This window comes from Megascapheus bottae, chromosome 1, assembly GCF_031878675.1.
Source record: "Megascapheus bottae isolate mThoBot1 chromosome 1, mThoBot2.hap1, whole genome shotgun sequence".
Classification (NCBI taxonomy): domain Eukaryota; kingdom Metazoa; phylum Chordata; class Mammalia; order Rodentia; family Geomyidae; genus Megascapheus; species Megascapheus bottae.
Genome location: NC_143509.1, coordinates 33,589,249 through 33,612,430, shown reverse-complemented (window position 1 = coordinate 33,612,430; position 23,182 = coordinate 33,589,249). Strand labels below are relative to the sequence as shown.

Sequence of the window (23,182 nt, the reverse complement as noted above, 5' to 3'; positions counted from 1 at the left end):
GCTAAAGAGACAATAGAATGCAAGAAGACTTTTGGCAGCTATACATCTGACAGAGGCGTAACATCTACAGTATAATAAATGATTCTTCAACTTGTAAGGCAGACTTCCTTTCTGCAATCTCATACAAAGAGGTGGCAGACCCTGGAAGTCACCTGCTGACATTAGGTGTGATATAGAATTAGCCATTTTTATTTTCTTCTCATTTCCCTGTATCTTTTCATATAATTGAAAGCTCATGTATACTACTAAGCAATTTAAAAATATACAGTAATTGTTACTTACAAAGATTTTATAAGCTCTTTAATAAATATGCTTTTCTAACTGCCCCCCTTACCAAATTGCTCAACCCCATGGCTCTCCATCCTTCCTTTAGTTAAATTCATCTTTTTTTCATCTTGGCTGCTTTAACTGTAAAATGGAAATGATAACTCTCTCACACACTTGTGGCAGGAGTCGGAGGAGATAATGCATTTAAAGGCCTGAATCACAACAGGGATGTAATAAATGATGGAATATTATTATTGTTGAAATTATTATTTTATCACTAGTAAGATTATGAGGTTCCATAAATTGCAAACCAACCATAACTACCACTAACTTTATTTGCAATAGTAATAATAGTTTAGGATTGAATTCCATTGGATTTCCTAAATTAGCATTTTTTCAACACTTCATAGCAGTGAAAGAAAAGATTATTGAATACCTCAACATAAAATAGATTCTAGTTAATTTAGAATTGCAGACAGATATGGTATACTGAACATCAGCTTTCAAAATTGTAATTAGAATGCACCCTTAGGCTATTCTATATTATAAGAATAACTTTGTACTTACTGAGTCAAATCCAAGAATATATTTGTTGGTTAATGAAAATAACGCATGCCTTAATATGAGTTTCCCATCTTATTGCATAATAAATTTAATACCCTGTTAAAATTTTAATCTTTATATTGTCTTCCATTTGAAAGAAGAAATACCTATGGAATAAATATCCGAGCCATTGTAGCATTTAACATTCACATGCAGGTTCAAGTAGGAAAAGGTCCATGTTGAATGCTGCTTTGATTGAAATGTCTCTGCACAGAGAGGCTCTCCCCAAGCCTGCATTCAGGGTAACTAAGCCCAGCTGGAAAAAGATGTTTAACCTAAGACATCATATTATAAAACAGAGGGTGAAACTCTCTCTTCGTGTGGTTTCCAATTTAAGATGTTGCTGGGCTCTGAAGCATCTTCGGTGACCTCTCCACAATGACTTCTGAAACGCTTCTGAAGACACAGAAAAACAATAAAACTCTCCTAACACCCAGACTAAGCCTAACACACAAATTGTCTGACTACGGGAAGAAATTCTGCCAAGTTTTGATGGAGCCAGATCAAAAAAGAAATAAAGTATTCTGAACTCCATCTTGTTGTAAGCCCACTGGTCTTATGTTTGATTTTTCAAAGTCCAGATTTATTTTTTGAGCTCTCTTCCAAGTCAAACCTGTACATGAAGTGAGAATAAAGAGTCAAGGCTTCTAAAAATGGTACTTATGATGCCCTCTCTCCTCATTACTTTGTACTTACAAAGCAGCAGAAAGGTAAGAAGAAGGAAGCAGAATGGAGGGCTTGAGGAAGAAATATTCCATTACCACAGAGCAGCTGAGAGTCACATTGGGGCTCAAGGTAGCCAGATAAGCATTTCTATCTTGCTATAATGCAAGGTGGAAACGGTTGAAGAAGATTCTTTAACTTGGGGAGGGAGGTGGTGTGGATTAGTCTTATAGATTTATTAGCATCCAACAAAAGGAACAACCCAGGTATCATGTCTGTACTTTTAGCTATGTGGGAGTCTGAGAGGGAAGGTTATGGTTTAAGGCCTGAGTAGAGAAGTTCATGAGACACCTTCTCAAATCTTAGCTGGCCTCAATGTAACTCTTCAATTTCAAACATATGCAAGGCTGAAATGAGAGCATCACAGTTCCGGGTCACCTTGGCCAGAAAAGTCCATGAGACTTCATCTCATCAGAAGGAAGGATTGTGGTCCAAGGCCAATCCAGAAAATATGTGTGACACTCTATTTGAAAATTAGTTAAAAGCATCAGAGTTTAAAAAAAAAAGTATGGTTCAAGTGCTAGAGTCTCTTCCCAGCAAGCATGAGGCCCCCAATTGAAATCTCAGTGTTGTTTCCCCCTAAGAAACAAAGAAGATCTATAATCTGAGGAAAAATATGTATCTATAAAGAAAATCTATAAAATATGACATCAAAATATCAGCGTGAGGGCCAGGAGTTTGGCCTAGTGGTTAAAGTGCTTGCCTAGCATGCATGAAGACCCGGGTTCAATTCCTTGGTACCACATACATAGAAAAAAGCCGGAAGTGGTGCTGAGGCTCAAGTGGTAGAGCTCTAACCTTGAGAAAGTCCAAGGACAGTGCTCAGGCCCTGAGCTCAAGCCCAGGACTGGCAAAAAAAAAAATATCAGCGTGATAGTGATTTTCTAAAAGTACTGAAGTGAGCAAAACTGACAAGAAAAAAAGAAGACAGAAAACCATTCATTATGGAGGAAATCAGAAAAATGGGCTAATAATTTAGGACCAAAGTGGCTTAATTGCAATTTTTTTCAAGCTTTCAAAGGACTACTATTTTCCTAACATACAAATGAAAACACAAATATATAAAAGGTATAAGTCTGACGGTTATTAAAAATAAATTGATATTTAAACATCATATAGAAAAAGAAGACTAGCCTAAGTGAAAGGACCTGCACATAGTAAAATTGAATTCATTGCAAAACTGACATAGTAGAGTCCAAGAACGAAAAGGCTCCACACATGGACTATTAAATTTTGATATAAATTCTAATCCATATATAATGAAATAAACAAAATCTATCTAATTATCTTGACAGAGATAGGCCATAAGAAGAAAAAGCTTTATTTCTTCATCCTGTGTCCATGTAGTTCCAGGGCTCATAGAGGGGCCAGAGGTTATCTTGGTTTTCCTTTCTTTTCATTCTGACATCCCTAGATGAGCCCTGCTTCTGACTGAACAGAGATAATTACCTACCACCCACCTCTACAGGAAAGGGGCTGGCCATGGAAAGTTCTGGTCTCCTAAGAGCCTTATTGTCCAGAGGCCCTGTTGTATATTAATGCTCAGTGTTCTGCCAAACAATCACTGATGTCACTTTAACCCCTTCTGACTAAAACGGAATCTGGTCATGCCTGATTCTTGATCTGAAGAACTTGAACCTCTGTTTTGAAGAGAAAATAGTCATAACATTTTCCATTCTATGTTAATGTAGATGATTAATGAAATTTTGATTTGGCCTGAACTGTTTATCCATACAAAGAAATGTCACATTAATTTTTTTCAGAAAGATACATCTTTTACTACCAAGTTATTTAAATTTTGCCTTAAGTATTTGATGCTTCTTAAATTATTTTATCTTCCCAATGCTTATTTCATCTGTAATTTTATAAATGGGACCACAGTTTTATAGCTATATCACTAATGTTTTTGGTTATCAATAGCTTTTTTCAAAGCTGGCTACAGTGACTGTTTCAAAATATTCATTGCTATTATTAATTCATTAAAATATCCAGCTTTCTGGAAATAGCAAGATCTCTGAAAGAAAATTTTCCATATGCAACCATCAGTAGGGAAAAAAGAATTCTTCCCTCCTATAGATATCTAGGAGCTGATTATTATGATGATGTTTTTATGTTTAGAATTCAGGGGAAGTATGATAGAATTTAATATTTTTATCAATAAATTTCAGTCATGAATAATTCAGTCCAAGTATGCCATCAGCCCAGATGCTCCTCAATGGATCATGAAAATCTGGAATATATTCACAATGAAATTTTATTCAACTATCAGAAACAATGATATCGCATCATTTGCAAAGACATGGAAGGACCTGGAAAAAAATCATGTTAAGTGAGATAAATGAAGCTCAGAGGAACAAAAGATGTATGTTTTCTCTCATAGAGATGTAGAAGCCAGAATCAATCTATCAATAAGTACACACAACAGCGTGGCATCCAAGTATGCAAAAGTAAGTTAACTTGATATATGGTCATTTAGGCAGAAAACTCAAATGACGTATATAATTCCTTAGAAAAGCTAACTCACAGTCCAACAAAATAAACACCAGGATAAAATACTCAAAAGTGGAGGGTTGGGATTACTGAGAGAGAGGTAGATGAATGGAGAGAGGAAGGGAAACTGAGGTTATAAAATTCAATGCATATTCTACAAAACTAAGAGTATTCAGGGAAGGCATGGTTGCGAATGTTCAAAGGGGTGGGTGACACTGGTAAAGTTCTTTGTCCTATCATTGTATTCATGTACTACTTTGTTGAATGGTAACTCTTTTGTTCAACTACTTAATGATAAAAAATTTTTGAAAGTACTTATATTGAAAATATTTAAATTGAATCAGCATATCCATAAATATAAATTATGGCTTTAAGAAAATGTACTAACAGATCATGTTTTATAAAATAGAAGTATGTTGTATATATGAGACAGTTTTTCTCAAGATAGCAATAACTAAAAATAATACTGTGAGACTGTGGCATGAACTCCAGGTCTCTCACTTGTCTTTATTGCTCAAGGTTGCTACTGTACCAATTGAGTCACATCTCTACCTCCTGATTTTTGCTAGTAAATTAAAGATTAGTCTCTCAGACTTTCTTGCCCAACTAGCTTTTAACCATGAACCTCAGAACTCAGCTTGGTTATAGGAGTGAGCCATGACTACTGTATATTCATTATTTTCAAAATAATTTACAATGGCTTATTAAATAAGAAGAAGCAGATAAGGGAAAAAGGAAGGGAAAGAAAAAAAACAAAGATTTACACAGCAACTACTTGGCCAACATAAGGCACTATTATGTTTTGTTCATTAACTCACAAGCTAGATTCCTCTTGTTTCCATTCATTTCATTTCTTGTAAAAATGAGATGCTTATCTTAATTTATCATTATTTGCTTGTACCTTTAAGTAACTCTTTCTGTTTAGTTTCTTTCTAAAATAACGTGCATGACTAGTTCACATTATACAATGAACTCTCACATTAAATTTGGGTATTTTTATTTTAGTATCATTTAAGATCTCCATAAACCCTAACAAGCTTCTTAAAATATAAGCTTTCTCTGCAGTTCTTTGTTTATAAAGGGAATTCATTGCACTAGTAAAAAAGACTCTATTTTTTGCTAAAATTTGACATCAGTTTTGATTTACTTATTCATAACATAAAATATATTTATACTTTTGTTTGTTCAGAGGCATTCAATCCTATTAATAGTGCTTAATAAAATATATTTATTCTTTAGCATTCTCAAAGGCATGTAGTCATATTAACAATTCTTATATATGTACTATCATATATTCAAAACAATAGAGGTAAACAAAAAATTAAATAATACCATAAACTTCCATGGTCATTAGATTATTTCAGGATAATTTCTAGTGTGTTCATATGTTAATAGTAACACTCTTTCCCAAATATTTTTACCTGAAGTTTACATGGAGCAATTTCTCTCAATTTTCCTGTTTAGATTCATATACCAACCTATCAATCAAAACTGTAATTATACCTAGATATGGCATCATACATACCTAGAGTATTATGTGATTGGCAAGGAAGGTGGTGATACCTGGAAACCAATATCACATCTCTACATAATAAAGCCTTATTCTCTCAGTCTATTTGCTATGGACTTCTATGAATAAAAACAACTAGAAACTGTTTCTGTAGAATTTCCTCAGTGCAAAAATAAGCAGCGGTTTCTAACAGATGAGAAATAAACAGCACCCTGATATATATTTGGGGAAGTTTGCTGACTGTCATACCACCTTTAGCAATTGTCCTTCCTGGTTGGTTATCCTATGCTTTATGACAGGGGTCAAAAGACTGTAACTAGCAGGCCAAATTTAGCTTGTTACTAGCTCTCTTTCTTTGCTTTCTTTTTTTTTTTTGGTGCGGGGAGGGGATTGGAGGGGAGGCTTCTTTGGGGATTTAAACTCAGGAATGTGTTTGTTAGGAAGATACTGTACCATTTGAGCCATGTTCTTCTTTTAGTTCTTTTTTAAATAAAGCAGGTCTTCAGTTTTTGTCAACGACCAGCCTCAGACCATGAGCTTCCCACATTTAATATCTTGCCTAGTCAAAGAGATAGCTATGATGTGGAGCCACATGTCTTAAGCCTGAGTTAGATAAAACCACAGTCTTACCAATCTCAGGCCCTCAAGGAGCTGGGATGACAAATGTAAGCCATCACTTCCTACTTTTTTTAGGGCTTATAGACTAAGAAAGGCTTTTAGAGGTTAAAGTGGTTGGGGGGAAAACTCTATAAGTCAATCACTAGAAGAGATTTCATAGATCTTGTAAATACTCAAAATTATTCCCAGAATTAAAGGTGAGTTCTCCTATCTACTAGTGATACTACACTATTCTTGGATGTATCTATATGAACATACAGGTGACTACCCAAGTAATCCAATAAAGCAATGGGATTCTACTAAGAAGAACCTGAATAAAGAGAAGTCTTGGTATCAGTTTGCCCTCTGAACCAGATTTTAGTATCCCCCATGAATAATAGTCTTTTGTAAATTATTAGGGAAGATTTTTCCTATTAATTCAGAAGAAGATTGTATCTTCTGAAAGAAAATGGAGGCTGGGGACATGAGAAGAGTCACAGGCAGCCAGGCACCTCTATTCCTAGCTACTAAGGAGACTGAGATATAGGATCGACGTTCAAAGTCAGCACAGGCACGAAAGACTCATGAGACTTTTATCTCCAATGAACCACCAGAAAACCAGAAGTGATGTTGTGTCTCAAAGTGGCAGGGTTCTGGGCTTGAAATGAAGAGCTTAGGGATAGCACCCAGGCCCAGAGTTCAAGTCCTACAAGTAATAAAAATTAAAGAGAGAGAGAGAGAAGAGCTACAGGCAGAAATGACACTAAAATTGGTTCAGGAAAAGTTTGATTTTACTTCCAACTAACAGATTATTCAGGAGAAGGAAGGAAAATTCTACTTGGAAAACAATTTTCATATAAACCTTCATTAAAAGCTCTCCAGTCAATAGTTAAGCTGCTATTTCAATAGTAATAATGACAATAATGATAATCATCTTTATAATTGTCATAATAATGGGAATAATAACAATTTACATTTGTGTCAAGAATTACAACTTAGGAGTGACTAATGCAGGTAAAGTAAGTGACAAAGATTTTGTATTTTTTGTTTGCCAGTCCTGGAATTTGAGCCCAGGGTCTATGTGCTATTCCCTAAGTTTTTGTGTTTGGAGTTATTAGCATTCTAGCATTTGAGCACTTCTAGCTTTTTGTTGGTTAAGTGGAGATAAGAGTATCACTAACTTTCTTTCCACAGACTGCCTTTGAACCATGGCATTCAGATTTCAGCCTTCTGGCTAGCTTGGATTACAGTCATGAGCCACCGATCCAAGCAAGAATGTTTTACTTAGCAAGGTATCACTACAGGGTATCACTACTGAAATATGGGAACCAGGTATTGCCTGGGGGGCTCAGATTTAATTCTTTTTCTGGAGAGCAGTTTATTGAAAATTAGTGAACCCGGCAAAATTCACTAATACATATAAATACACACTTCATTCTTCTTACCATTAACCACAGTAGTATAATGATATCAGTATTTTTTATTTCTATGTGGCACTTTGCTTCCATACATAGCACTTGTGAGTATTTAATTTCTGAAATACCTCATTAAGGACAGAGAGCTCATGTTCATTAGGAAGCCTTTTCCTTCCATCATTAGGCTTTAAGATATCTTTGCTGGTCTCACCTGGAGTGACCTTCAATTCTTCTCTAAATTAGGATAATATCCATAGGAAATAAATCACCACTGTAATTTATGCTAGGAAAACAGATATGAATATAAATGGTCTGGTGTTGTGCAGGACTGTTTCCCATTAACCAGGCCATATGGTCACCTTTGTTTGTGTCCATTTGGATACCAAATGTGTGTGTTTGTGTGTTTGTGGAACCTAGAAATTGAACCCAGGACTTTTTGTATGCTAGGCAAGCACTCTACTACTAGGCCACACTCTCACCAAATAATTCTAAAGGTGTAATTTTCTTACTGTGTCAGGAAGTTACCTTATTTTCTTTAACTTCTACGTTAGAATTTATTAATTGTAAAATGGAGTTTTGTTGTGATGATCACATACATATGTACAGTATAGTTTGAAAAAATTCAACCGTGCATTATAATATTCCCAGACCCTTACTCTTCCAACTTACTCACCAAGTGTTTGGTAGGTTTTATTATGTTATGCTTATCTATCTTTCTTTCATCATCATCATCATCATCATCATCATCATCATCATCATCATAATCTCTCTTTATCTATCACCCATCTATATTTGGATAGATCAAGATCTCTAAGCTGGGTGCCAATCATTCATGCCTGTAATCCTAGCTGCTCAGGCTGAGATCATGGCTCAAAACCTATCCAGGCACTAAAGTCCATGAGACTCTTTTTTTTCTCATATATTTTTATTTTAATTAATAGAAGGGTTACATGATATCTGGTTAACCACCAGAAAACAAGAAGTAAAGTTGTGGCTCAAATGGTAGAGTCCTAGCCTTGAGGTGAAGACCTCAGGGCCAGCCCCCAGGTCCAGATTTATGCCTCAGGACCAGAAAAAAAAGTATTTATACATATACATCAATATCATTATATATTACTACTAATCATTATTATCATCATCATTTTAGGTCTATATTCTAAAAATGATTTTTTTCTTCCTTTTTAATGACACTCTGAAAACATACACATTTTTTATTGTATTTTGTTGTTGTGGGGATGTATAAAAGGGTTATGGTTACATTTGCCAGGTAGTGGGTACATTATTTCTTACATATTGATACCTCTTTCCCCATTAGTATTTTTTTTCAGTCATGGGGCCTGGGAGCTGTCCTTCAGCTCTTCAGTTCAAGGCTACCACCCTACCCCTTGAGCCATTGCACCACTTCCTGTTTTCTACTGGTTTAATTGGAGATAAGAGTCTCATGGACTTTAGTGCCTAGGCTGGCTTTGAACAATGATCCTCAGATCTCAACCTCCTGAGTAGCTAGGATTACATGCATGAGCCACTGTGCCCAGCTCCATTAGTAGTTTTTTGTTGTTGTTGTTGTTAGTTCATCTGTTTATTTAATCTACTGGAACACTGTCCTTTCCCAGCACCATCTATTCCATGTGTCTCATCTTTGTATCAGTCTATTAGAAAGTTTATACTTTGACTTTCTTATACTCGTACTTTATACTTTGTACATTCTTCCATCGGTTAGACCTGTGGTGGGCTACACAAGCAAACACAAATCTTGCTAACATGCCCCTCTCTCATTTTTGCTCTGAAGTGTAGGTGTTAGATTTTCTACACAATCTGTATCATCTTTACCTGTTAGAGAAATGCAAGCTTTGGGGACGGGAGCTTGGTCTAATGGTAGAGTGCTTGCCTAACATGCACAAAGACCCAGGTTTGATTCCTTGGTACCATATACCCAGAAAAAAGTCAGAAGTGGTGCTGAGGCTCAAGTGGTAGAGCTCTAGCCTTGAGAAAGTCCAAGGACAGTGCTCAGGCCCTGAGCTCAAGCCCAGGACTGGCAAAAAAAAAACTTGCCAGTTTTGATTTATTTAAGTACTAATAAAATATATCCAAGGGGGTTTGCTCAAGATTGTTCACTGGTAACCAAATTATTTCAGGCCAGGCTTATTAGGGATTACTGTTCTTGTGGGGTTAGTGATTTTTTTTTTACTATAGCTTTCTTTTTTTCTTTTAAAAATTATTTTTTATTGTCAGAGTAATGTATAGAGGGGTTACAGTTACATTTGTCAGATAGTAGGTACATTACTTCTCACACATTGATACCCCTTCTTATGTTTTTGTCCTCCTTCTTCCTTGATTAACTATGGACAAGCTTCCCAATAAAAAATCACGCATAAAAGAATCTTATTTAGGCCGGGAGTTTGGCCTAGTGGTTAAAGTGCTTGCCTAGCATGCATGAAGACCCGGGTTCAATTCCTCAGTGCCACATATATGGAAAAAAGCCGAAAGTGGTTTTGAGGCTCAAGTGGTAGAGCTCTAGCCTTGAGAAAGTCCAAGGACAGTGCTCAGGCCCTGAGCTCAAGCCCAGGACTGGCAAAAAAAAAAAAGAATCTTATTTAGTAAAAGCAAAACAACAACAACAAAACACATAGGAAATTACAAGTGTGTAATCCAGTTTAGATTTGTTTCTTTAACTATAGATTCTGAACTTAATGATATTTAAAATATGTGGACTGACCTCACTATTTGAGCAGTATTTTGCTTCTTAGGCTTTTTTTGTGATATCCCTTCTAATAGGAAAGGCAATCATGATAGGATTTAGATAAGGCCTGTCTTATCATTTTACCTGGTCTAGGGGCTTGAACTTTTTCTTGATCTTGTGTTCAAAAGCTCTTGCTATATTACCATATTTAAGCCTATTCTGGCCTGTCCTTACTGGTCTACAGTGTTGTTTTCTACTCTTCCTTGAATACATGTTCCCTTCTTCCAAAATCATAGTTCATTTTTTTTCTTTTTTGCTACTTTTATTAAAGAATTTATTAACATTGATTTTTATATCATATTTCAAATGACAAGTTTAATAAGCAAGTGTTCAAGAAAGGAATCTCTTGAACCGGGACATTGCACTCTTACTTGGAGTTTTCACTGAAGGCTGATTCCATTAGTAGTTTTAATAGAGATTTTAAAATAGAATAAGGAATGGTGATAATATCTGGCCAATAAGAAATAAACAAGTCTAGCACAATAATGTTATGTGTAAGCACCGAGTATTTTCTCTGATAGCCACATATTTTTAAAGGGAGATGATTGTCATTAATTAATCATTTTAAACTGAACAGTGACTCTAAATTCTAATAAACATAGAGTGGCTCATCATTAATTACAGTATATAGGGAGTAAGGAAACGAAATACTTTAAAAAGTATTACAAGAAAAATAAGACAGAGGGAGGTGATAGGCAGATATGCTTTCCCCAGACTCAGCACACTGATGCTCTGCAGTATGAGGTTATGTGAACAGGCTAACGTATGAAGGAAGCACAATGAAGTGTCATATATTCCAGTCCCTTGCTTTGAAGATGGAGGGCAGCATGGCTTATTATGTCAGCCAAACCTCTCAAGTTTCAAAAACTGTATATCTGATCAACTGAAAGCAAATAAATAAGTAAATAAATAAATAAACAAAAGGCCACTCATTAGCCAACATCACTGAAAAATGAAGGGTAGCTCTAGAGTAAAACCAGACTGGATTCACAAGTTCAAAAATGCTGCAAAGATTCTCCCTCAATCTCCCATTTTTTCTGTGTCCATTCCAAGATATGCTCTCTCCTTTCCCCTTGTATCTAGCAATGCCTGCCTGCTGTTCCAGGCTTACCTTCCCCACATCAAGGTCTTAGTAGAAATAGTCAGACAAACACCTGTGCATTGAGGATCACTGGATCCGATTCAGGAGTGTGACTCTCTTAAGGCTATCGTTGTGCAGTGGGATGAGCTGAATGACAAGACAGGACTTTAACTCATCCTTATTGGTGGACTTTCAGGAAAGAATATGCCATGTCTGAAGCACAGGGATTACAGAGGTGGGGAAAGCCCCAGGTATACAACCTACCATCTCCCACAGGAAAATTGGGTGTGGCAACAGCATGAAAGAAATGTCAGATACATCTTCATGAGAAGCATTAGATAAGACTTCAGTCATAGTCTGATGGACATTCCATTTTGTGCATGAGATATCTGTGAATGAATAAATGATGCAAATTGTGTGACATTTACTTGTGGTGCTATTGGGGTCACTAGACAAGAACATACACTAGGATTTACCAAATGCTATACAGACTATCCATGAAATATTGCCTTTACCTTTCAGAAGGTGGTGAGATACACAATATACAATATAGAATATAAACCATAGAGATAATAATGATGCAGGTTTTCCTAGAGGTTATGTATATGAAGAAAAATGCAGGGGTCAATGTAGAATTCTTGTAGCTTCAGTATGAGTAATATAACTAAATAATAGAATTTAAATAATTGAAGAAAATGTATTGGCTGTAGTCTAAATTGATGAGACTACATTTATTTGATGCATTTTAATAAACTGAAAAGCAATCACATTTTTTAATTTTTTTCCAATTAGGTGTAAATATAGTTCTGATAGAGATAGATACATAGATAGATAGATAGATAGATAGATAGATAGATAGATAGATAGATAGATTAAATACATAGACAGATGATGGATATACAGACAGATAGATCGATAGTACTGGAGTTTGAACTCAAGGCCTTGCACATGTTAAATAGGCACTCTACATCTTAAGCAAGAACTCCAGCTTCATTATTTTGTTTCACTATTTTGACATAGGATCTCATGTTTAAGCTTAGGCTGGCATGTAACACGGTTAACCTATGTATGCTTTCCACATAGCTAAGATGACTGGTTTACATCAGGCTTTTTATTGTTGAGTTGGACTCTTATAAATTGTTTTATCCAGATTGGCTTTGCATTTCAGTCTTCTTGATCTTCTCCCTATGTACCTAGGCTGGAAGTCTGAGATACTGTGCCTAGCCCTTTTTAAAATTTAGAATCACTAAAAAAATAGGTTTGGACAGCAATAGAGCAAAACCTAGATACATAAGGCCATATAGTATGACGCTAAATGAAAGGACCTCTAGGATATAGAAACAAAAGCCATATAATGAGTGATTGTTGTCCTTAAGGTACTATGTTATCTCTCATCTCTTTTCCTATCCCTTGATTATCTCATATTGTTAAAGTATCTTACTTTGTTATCTGATATATTGAATATATTTGTATTTGGTTATTTGAAATTGGATAGGGAAGGGGGGAAAACAAGATGAGGGGTAGGGATTGGGGGGAGGGAAATGGGGACCAAGACATGAGAAAGGGTATCAATGTAGGTGAATTAATGTACCTTCTATCTGGAAAAAATATAATGTAACACTTCTGTTAATTACAATAAAAATATATGAAAAAATAGGTTTGGACATTAGAATATTTATTTAATTTATCATTTTCCGAAGGATACATCTATTTAAGAAAATAAAATTAATAGCATACATTTAGGAATGGCAATATCAGATTTTCTGTATCAGTCAAAATATACTTTACAGTTGCCAGTATCTATTTTTCTGGCAGCAAATGCTTACAAAATTTAATAAGTGAGGCTAAACAAACTTGGCTAAGTAAAAATTATACATTCACAAAAACGAAGTTTCAAAGTATTTACATGTGATTCCTTTTGTTCAACACAGATTAAAAGCTTATGAGCGGGACTTCAGAGGCTCACATCTATAATCCTAGCAGGCTGAGACCTGGAAGATGGATGTTTGAAGTCAGTGTAGACAGAAAAATATGAAAGACATCATCTCTAACTGACCAATAAAATGCTGGACTGGAGATGTGGCTCATATAGTAGAGCACCAGCTATGAGCAAAAAAGCAAAGTAAGACACATTAGTATCAGCACAAAAATAGTTTAAAACAAATTGAATCTATTAGCTATTCTTGAACAATGATAACAAAGAACAAGAGATAAGAATGATTTTATGACAATCTTTCATTTTTCTAAATGGTTAAAGGAGAGTAACATGGTCCTAGTACTTGTTTTAAGCTATAGTAGTCTCTAAAACTATTTTTTACTTTTAATCGCTAACATTTATTGTGTTCTTTGTTGAAGTATTTTCCATATATATATATCCAGAAGCTAATGGATAAATACCCATCAAATATGGAACAATTATTAGGATCTATGAATGTATTTGACCCAGTGATACAGACATACTGATTTTCATGACTGATAACGTTTGATTGAAGTAACACTGGGAACCCTCTACAATCAAGTACAAATTGCATTTTATTTTGTTCTAAGATCATTGCCAAGCCTGGCTTTGCTCTATGACATAATATTATGCAGATAGGTTTTTTTTTTACTAATTTTACACTGAATGTTTATAGATGCTTTCATTTTTTAAGACGATTTTACTCACTGAAGATTATTTAGCAATTTATCACTTTCAGTCTGCAATTTCCAAAGACAATGTCTCAAAAGTACAATCTAGATGCCGCTTTTACCCCAGATTCTATAAACTGGCATTCATATCATTGGTTATTAAGGAAATGTGTCTGAAAATATAAATAAGCAATAACAGAACTCAGAATGCCCCAAGTCATAGAGGAAGATAAATCTTTCCAATTACATCTTATTTACCGTGATTATTTTTTTCCTCCCATATAGATTAAAAATATTTATATTTCTCAAAAAGGACTAAAAAGTATAGCATGCAAAAAAGCCTTTTTCCGGGCAGCCAATTATTGAAATAATTAAAAACTGTATTCACAAAAATATTTACAATGGCTTACAACTACAAAAAATGCATCTAAAAATACCCTTCTTATATAAAGGCAACTGTGTGTAGAAAAACATGTTAGTAGCTATTTCCAAATGTTTATTTATACTCATCTAATTGTTTAGTGAGTGGCTTCTTTTTATGAATACATATTTTTTCTCATAAATTATAGAGTTAGAGTGAAGAGTGGCATTTAAAACAGAGAAAGCCTTTTCTGATATATACAAAGATTTTAAAAATTGTACCAAATTCCTTGTTCTATTTTGAAAGTTTCTAAATGTATTGCTATATATTTTCTCAAATCTCTTCAGCTTAAGTCCTTCTGGATGGCCATTGAATCTGAGTTTTCCTAATCAACTAAAACTTCCAGCAACAGGATGATGTTAATACTATAAGAGTAATAAAGAAGAAAAGAATTCAGGTTTAACATTTGTAAGCACAGGTAGGTACAGGAGTTTCAAACAGCTTATGAAAAAATACTACACAAGTATTTGCATTTCTGTCCGTACTTGTTGACATAGTGACAGTATCGTTCATCTTATCTGCTAAGCATGTCTAAGCCTTAAACACTGCTCCTCCCACTTTTCTTGAGGCTTCTTTAAAATAAAATTCTAATCCTGTCCATTTGTTCACTCCTAATCTAAAGTCAAACAAAATATGTCTCAAACCTTGGTCTTTTTTTTGAGTTTCACAAAGACACACAAAGTTGTCTTCTGGTCATTCTCTTCCTCAGTCCTGTAATCCTTTTAAAATAAATACCACATATACCTTAAAAATGAAGTCTTGACACAGGTGTAGGATCATCAGGTCTATATTTTAACTATACTTACCAGCAACGGTTATCTGCCTGTATTTTAGGCTCTGTGCTGTCTTGGCATTCCTTGTTTCATTTAGTTGCTACATTAACCTGTGAGGTATGTACTTTCACTTTGTAAGTGAAGAAATTAAAATTGGAAAATCTCAGTTATTTCCCAAGTGTCAGCCAGCACTCAGAGGCAGGTCTGATGCTTGAATAGATTGTTAAGACACTAACTTGGTACTGATAGTCAAATCTCCCACTGAGCTCTGTATTCCACAGTGGTGTGTTTATGTTCACTTAGAAAACAGCCAGTCAGATCCACTGATGAATTTAGTTACTATTCACCTCTCACTTATTTGACATCTACTACTGGTAAGTACTATGATTTAAGAAATGACCAGATCATCAAATAGCTTTATGAGCTCAATTATTTCAGTTGACTGCATACATACATAATTCTATATTTTTGTTTGAGTTCTGTACTTCAGATATAACAATCAAAAGAATGGTATTGACATTGGAAACTTCAGTAATTACATCATCTATACATCTTTTTGCTATTGTTCATCTTGGGACATGAACTCGGGGATTAGGCCCTGTCCCTGAGTTCTTTTGCTCAAAGCTAGCACTCAATCACTTTAAGAGTCAGCTCCACATTCCATTTTTTGATGGATAATTGGAGATAAGAGTCTCATGGCCTCTCTTGCTGGCTTTGAACCACGATCCTCAAATCTCAGTCCCCTAAGTAGCTAGGATTACAGACAGAAGCCACCATCACCTGGCTTTGCAAATCCATTTGTAAGCATCCATCCTTTCAAGGTTTTGCTTTACATTAAGCTGAAAATAAATGTTGAACTCCCTTTACAATATTTAGTATCTGTTCTGAACACGTCAGAGAAGTTCCTTGGGGATGACTTGATGATACCTGATAAAATTGCCTATCATCCATGACAGTAGTCTATATGCTCTTTAGCAGCAGATTCTAATTTAAGAAATATATAACAATTGCAAAATCTAACAAGGTTCATTAAGGTTTGTCTCTCTGACAATTATTGTGCCATCAGCTTTACGTATAGCTTTATACACAGTAAAAGCATCAATACATAGAATGCTAAGCACCTGGAAGATTGTAAGTACCATCAAGATTTTATTGTTAGCGTTCTGACCAATATTGTACATGGGAATAAGTGCAAGCAACCATTGTACACAGTCCTAACATGGACAGAGTTCTCATCACTGAACACATTACAGAGATGAGCCAATTCTCACTCCACGATGCAGGAAACGGGAATAGGACCAACTCATGTGTCCCCAGAGATTCTCATGTAACATGACCCTAAAATGCGATGGGAGTTATATTTTCCCATTCAAATAAAATGACCATAAATGCAAGACAAGAATTTTATTTCACTAATTTCAAGTGCACACTACACAGAAATATTCGTAAAGTACCACATTTCTATAATGAAAGCAATATGTATTTGTAGATGCATATAAGTGCATGCACAACTCTAAACACCTGTGTAAACCCCCAAGGAATGTACTAAAGTATTGAGTTAGATATTGTTGCATAATGCATTCATCCATTGATTCATTAGGTAACTGTTAAAAAAATAACTCCATTACTTCAATTATTAGAAAAAGAAAAACATTTTTAGAAATTTAAGTTGGGTGCTGATGGTCTGTAATTCTAATTACACAAGAAACTGAGGTCTGGGGTCTGAGGTTGAAATCCAGCCCAAGCAGGATTCAAACTCTGCCTGAATCCAGGTAGGATTCCAACTCTCATGTCTAGTAATCGGTACAAAACCAGAGTGGAGCTGTGACTCAGTTTGTAGAGAACTGCCTTGAGTGAAAAAGCTAAGTGACACAACCCAGACCTTGAGTTCAAGCCACAATATCAGCACACACACACACACACACACACACACACACACACATGCACACACACACACAGACACACACACACACACAGACACACACACACACACAGAGTCTGAATTATTTTTCCTTTTCTTGCTATGCTAAGAGGGGTCTGTTAGCCTCTCTAAGGAAAAAGATTACCATCACAGACTTGTGGTTATGTGCTGAGTGTCAATTCATGACATAAGGAAAAAGATGATATGGTAGTTGATGCTGAGATCTGTGACCTTCCTTGACAACCTAGAGATGTCTCCCTTTAGATGCCCAGACTGCTTTCACAAGGAGAATGCAACCCATTCTAGTCTGTCCCTTACAAATAGATAGTGAAGAAGATTGACAGCTTGTTAAAAGCTAATTAGAGATAACAGGCAAGAAGCATGTCTTGTGCAACCAAGTGGGTGCATTTTCTTCCTTCAATTACACCAAAGACCAAACGTCTCAAAATGCAAGTCGGAAAAAGTGCATTTTACATACTGAATATGGAGAGTAAATATCTGTTATGAGCAGAATTACTGAATTCTGAAAAAATAACGTATATGTCACATAAACAACTTTTTTCCCATTGGTATTGGAAATATGTGCATATTTTTTACAGGAGAGAATGGCATTCCAGCTCATTAAATTATGTCAAGAATCATAGCTGAAAATGCAACACAGACTGTCACCAAGCATCATGCAAATAATATGGCACGGGCTGGCAGCTGAGTAGTACAGAATACGCAAATAATGACAAGGAAAGCCTTTATTCCTTGAACCACTTAGCTCAGCTTCTAGCCAGCTCTGCACACTCCAGAGTTACTAGCATTATGCACTGGGAAATTAGGTTTCCGCCCCCATCACAAAATGCATTTGTTAAGGTAGAGGTGAAAGGGAAGCATGAGCAGTAGAGGCTCTCACAGATACTGGAGTGCTTGGCTTTTGGTCCATGCTCTCTGCCCTGGAAAGGGAGCCCAGACAGGAAGGGAAATACCTCTATCTCTTTCAGAATTTCCCAAAGACTCATGAAATCAAGCAGATGAGGCATAAATTAGAGCCTTCTACCAGACTGCGTTATTGACTTTCAAATCAGGTCAAATGAAGCCCAGATTGGATGAAAGCAATCCAATCAACTTTCCATTTAGGTCCAGGTAAAAGGGGGTTTAAAGGCTTAAATTATTCACAAAGTGGCCTCCTTCTCATTTTCCTCTTTGACATCAAAGTTTGTCAAATATAAAGTTACTCAAGGAAACCCAGCCAGACAGAAAAATAAAAAAAAAAAAAAGCTTTGGTTAAAACCTATGTCTTTTAATTGGGATAGGGACAGGGGGAAAACAAGATGAGGGGTGGGGGTAGGGGGAGGGAAATGGGGACCAAAACATGAGAAAGGATATCAATGCATGTGAGGTAATGCACCTTCTGTCTGATGAATATTATGTAACCTTTCTATTAATTACAATTAAAATATATGGAAAAAACTTATGTCTTTTACTATACATCCATTTATACCAATAAATATTTCTCAATACCAACTTGGGATAACCTGTATTAATTTGGCTTACCCAGTATTTCCAAGAAAATAGGAATTTTACAGAGTGAACAAAGACACAAAACAGATCAACTCCAGAGCACCAAATGATCAGCCTAGCACTGAAAAGGACAAAAGATGGTGTTAGTGAGGTGGAAGAGACTTCTAAGTGGGAAAGTCAGTGTCACAGCTGAGCCAGAATTCCTGTTAGAGAAGGCATGACAGGAAGTCTCTGCCCTTGATGTAAACTTTCTGGGCTTAGGTCAGTAACAAATGCCTGATCATGCTTCCCCACAAGTCATCTTTGCAGGACCAGGGAACACTGTTCTTTCCAAGCTCTCTTTATGGTGACATCCTAAAACACCCACCCTACAGGTTTCCATTGAAAAAAACTTCACCATGACAACAAATATCCAACCCTTTAATTGTCAGTGTGTGTGTGTGTGTGTGTGTGTGTGTGTGTGTGTGTGTGTGTGTGTGTTTGTATGCATGCATGTGCTTGCACACATGCCCAGACAGGAGTTCTAGATTTTGAACTAAGGCCCTAGGTGCTGTCCTTCACTTTACTCACTCAAGTCTGGAACTTTAACACTTAAGCTCTAGTTCTGCCTCTTTTGTTGTTAATTGAATCTAGAATTTCATAGACTTTCCAGCTATGAATTGCAGATCTCAGCCTCTGTGTGTAGCCAGGTTTGAGCTAATAGCGCCTGGCATTTTCTTTCATGTGTTCATTTAGGCCTTGATTTAAGTAGGCTCAACTTAGAGATGTCATAAAATAAAATATCACAAACACTAACCATTATCTAAGAAGGTGGTGCAATGCTTCTTCCTGGAAGAATTTCAGCCCTGGCTACACACAGATTAAACATTTTGTTAATATTTCCTGGACATTTACAATGAATTTTTCCCTGAAAAGTGATAAAAATTTCAGTTCCTTTTTTCCCCTTTTCTCAATATTTGCTGGCACACTCCTGTGTTTGTCACACACTCATTCATTATGTGTTTCTTGTCACCTCTCTTTGAAAATATAAGCAAACTTTTACCCATACTACTGCTAGGATTGATTTTCTTCTGTTTTACTACTTTGTGAAGAATTCTTTAGCAGCTGCAAAATATTAAATGTTAAGTAGAAATACAACTTACTTCTTGAAGTGGTTCTGGAATCACAAAATGTCACTGCTGCACACATGGGAAATTCTGTTGGCTTAGAACAAGAAGGGAATTTAGGAAAGCCAGGGACTGTGGACCATTAGAAGATGGGAAGGGGAATCTAAGTGAAACAATATAACACCATCATATCTAAGAGATCCTCTAAAAGTGCCAGCCATGGGTCATGATCACATTACAGAGTTCCCTGTCTAGGTAGATGGCACTAATTGTTTTCTCAGTCACAATTTCCTTTCATATCTTCATGTGAGAAACATTACTTTTTCCTCAACAGTGCTGAAGCTTTCTCTCAGTGGAGCTTTCAACGGGTGAGCCAAATACTATACCATTTAACCCATTCCCTAAAATCATTTGACTTTGTATTTGAATAAGTCTTGCCTTTTTCCCAGGCTCCTCCTATGATTCTCCTATTTACACATACCATGTACTTAGGATGACAGATGTACATCCCTGAGCCCAGCCTTTTATTGGTTGAGATGTGGGCCTAATACAATTTTGCCAAGGCTGGCCTAGGAACCTTAATCCTTCTCATCTCTGCCTCCTGAGTAGCAATGATTATAGGTAGTCACCAGGTAAGAATATTATTTTAATAGATTTAACCAATCCTCTAAGGTAATATTTAAAGTTATTATGATCTATAAGAAAAGGAAAATAACTACAACTGTTTTCATACGCACAAAAATGCTTCACATTTCCTTCAACTGGAATTTTTTCTTTATGAAAGAAAACTAAAATGTTATTTTATTCCAAATACAGAAGAAAATCTGAGATTTACTTTTCTTTTTTGCATTACTAGAATTTTGAACTCAGAGCTTTGTACTTAGTAAGCAGATTCTTTACATTTGAGCCACGCTCAGGCTTTTGGGATTTCTTTTTTTTTTTTTTCAGCCTGTCTTTCTTTTTTTTAGCCAAGCTGGCATCAAGACTGTGATTCTTCTATCTGTGCCTTCCTCTGTCACTGAAGTTACAGATGTGAGCCACTATGCCTGCTTGCTTTTGAGATGGGACTTGCAAACATTTTTCCCAGACCAACCTAAAACCCTGATCCCTTCCATTCTCTCCCTCCCAAGCAAGTATCAGCTGTGAGTTATCATTGCTGCCTTGAAGACAAACTTTATATTGTAATATTCACACTATGCTTTCAATAATGTTTGGTGCTACTCTGAGATAGATTATAGAGTAAGTTCAGTATCTAATCAAAATAATCTGAGCCAGTTTATGGTATTTCACACTCATTTTTTCCATAGCTTAGCTAGTCTACACTGAATAATACTTTGCAGTTTTATAGATTGGATCCTACCTCAAGCCATCAGTGTTAGAGAGGGTGTCTATTTCTAAAACTACTTTTATGAGTTAATTAAGCAGATGTTACTCTAAACTTGACTGACCATAGTTATTGGTTCTAAAATACCAGAGTGATCATAAGAAGCTGCTAAATTAAACAGGCATTGCTTCACTAATTGTGAGTGTGTGATATTGTGTGTGTGTGTGTAAAATCTTCGTGTTTTTCTGAAAAAAAAATGCTCTCAACTTATGAATGTAGAGGACTGGCTCTCTGTCTCTGTCTCTTTGTCTCTCGGTAGGCCTCTCTGTATGTATCAGTGTTCTAACAGTCATTTCCGAGCCCCCAGACACCTGTTATTCATAAGTAGAATCCTTTTTAAGATTGGTAAGATGCATGTGTCCATAAAGTGGGGTAAATTAGAAGCTCACAGTGGTGTCCAATGAATAGTAAAATGGCCTCTAGTTTTCAGCTAGTTTGTTTTCCTTCTGAAGGAACTAAAAAAAAAATCTGTCAAGGTATACATACCTAATGATCACTCATCAATTTATCTATCCTTTCATCTGTCCACAAATCTGTACATCCACTTATCAACACATTCCATTCAATCTATCATCTATCTTTATGTATTTATAAATTTATCTATATAGCATCTATTAGCCATTGATCTATCCAGTAACCACCTGTTAATCGTCTGTCTATCTGTCTGTCATCTGTCTATCTGTTTGTCTGTCTGTCTGTCTCTCTCTCTCTCTGATCACTTATCTAAAAAGCCATCCTTTGAAGTTTCTTTGGCTTTTGCTTATTTGAACATTTAGCACAAAAATATGTTTTGATGTGTTTAAGGTAGTGCTTGGAAGCGTAACTCACATCCAGTCAAACTTTTAAGGCATTTGTTTTGTTTTGGGCTTCTCACCATTGGTGAGTGTTCGATAGGATGATTAGAGCTGTCATTCTAAACCATTTAGACATGCCTGATTCTAATTAAGCATATCAACTCTGATGCCTGACTTCAAGGAGACAAAGGATGCTATCAATTTGATAAGACTTGGCTAAGCAGGGTTTAAAATTAATTCATAATTCCTTTTATGTTTGTCATATGTTGTGAAAATGAACTGCCATTCAATTTTTCATAAGCCAGGCACAGGAAGAAGATTTAATTTTGGGCAATGTTCTGGAAGGCCTGAGTAGTTTGAGGAGCAAATTAGGATTCCATGCTGTGGTCTTTGGATAATTGGAGAAGCAACGCACCATTTGGCATGCAGATCCTGACATCGACTCTCAGTCTGCACACATGTCCTCAGTGGGAGAATTTATGCTTGCCTTTCCCACCTGTTTACCCCCTGGACGTTGCCCGAGGAAACCCACTGCCCCAACCCACTTTAATAAACTATGCCAATAACATCATCTAAATTTTTTAATGGTTTTTATAAGTTTGGAAGAATGGGAGGAATCAGGAAATTTGAGATTCAATGAAAGCCAATAGAGATTATTGACAATTCATCTTATATAATACAGTGTAAGTTCATGTTTACTGTGATATAACTATAGCAATACCCAGCTGTTTGAATTTTCAGAGTACCTGCTTGACAGATTCACACAGAGAATAAACCAACTTCAGAATTATGTCACTGATAGGGAAATTATAAGTTAACTGATGGAATGAGGAACTAACAAGAAATGGACGGTTAGAGGATCTCAGGGCATTTAGATGGTATGTTCTGCAACCACAATGCCAGGGTCTTTGATATGTCTGACAGAAGTGAATTGGCTTTGCATTTCAATCCTCAGATCTCAGCATTCGGAGTGGCTAGGATTACAGGAAGGAGCTACCAGTACCTACCAATGAAAGGTCCATTCTGAACCCTTAATATTTTCAGGTTAGCTCTTTATAATGAAGCATGTCTATTCCGCAGCTCTACCTCAGCCCCAATGATTTCAGGAAAAAAATTTACTGAGTTATTCACTCAGATTGGAACTAGGGATAACACATATTGTATACTAGGAAATTATTAGATATCAATGTGTGTGTGTGTGTGTGTGTGTGTGTGTGTGT

General features: G+C 36.0%; 1 protein-coding gene and 1 long non-coding RNA gene across 7 annotated transcripts in view; one reads left to right on the top strand and one right to left on the bottom strand.

Moving 5' to 3' along the window:
• Window positions 1–23,182, bottom strand: part of Nlgn1 (neuroligin 1) — an 899,947-nt gene that overhangs the window by 315,627 nt on the left and 561,138 nt on the right. The window lies entirely within an intron of this gene.
• Window positions 3,807–22,516, top strand: LOC150068934 (uncharacterized). The gene is made up of 4 exons (XR_016534983.1): window positions 3,807–4,040; window positions 13,358–13,548; window positions 14,763–14,893; window positions 22,264–22,516. It is a non-coding gene; the product is annotated as an uncharacterized LOC150068934 (long non-coding RNA).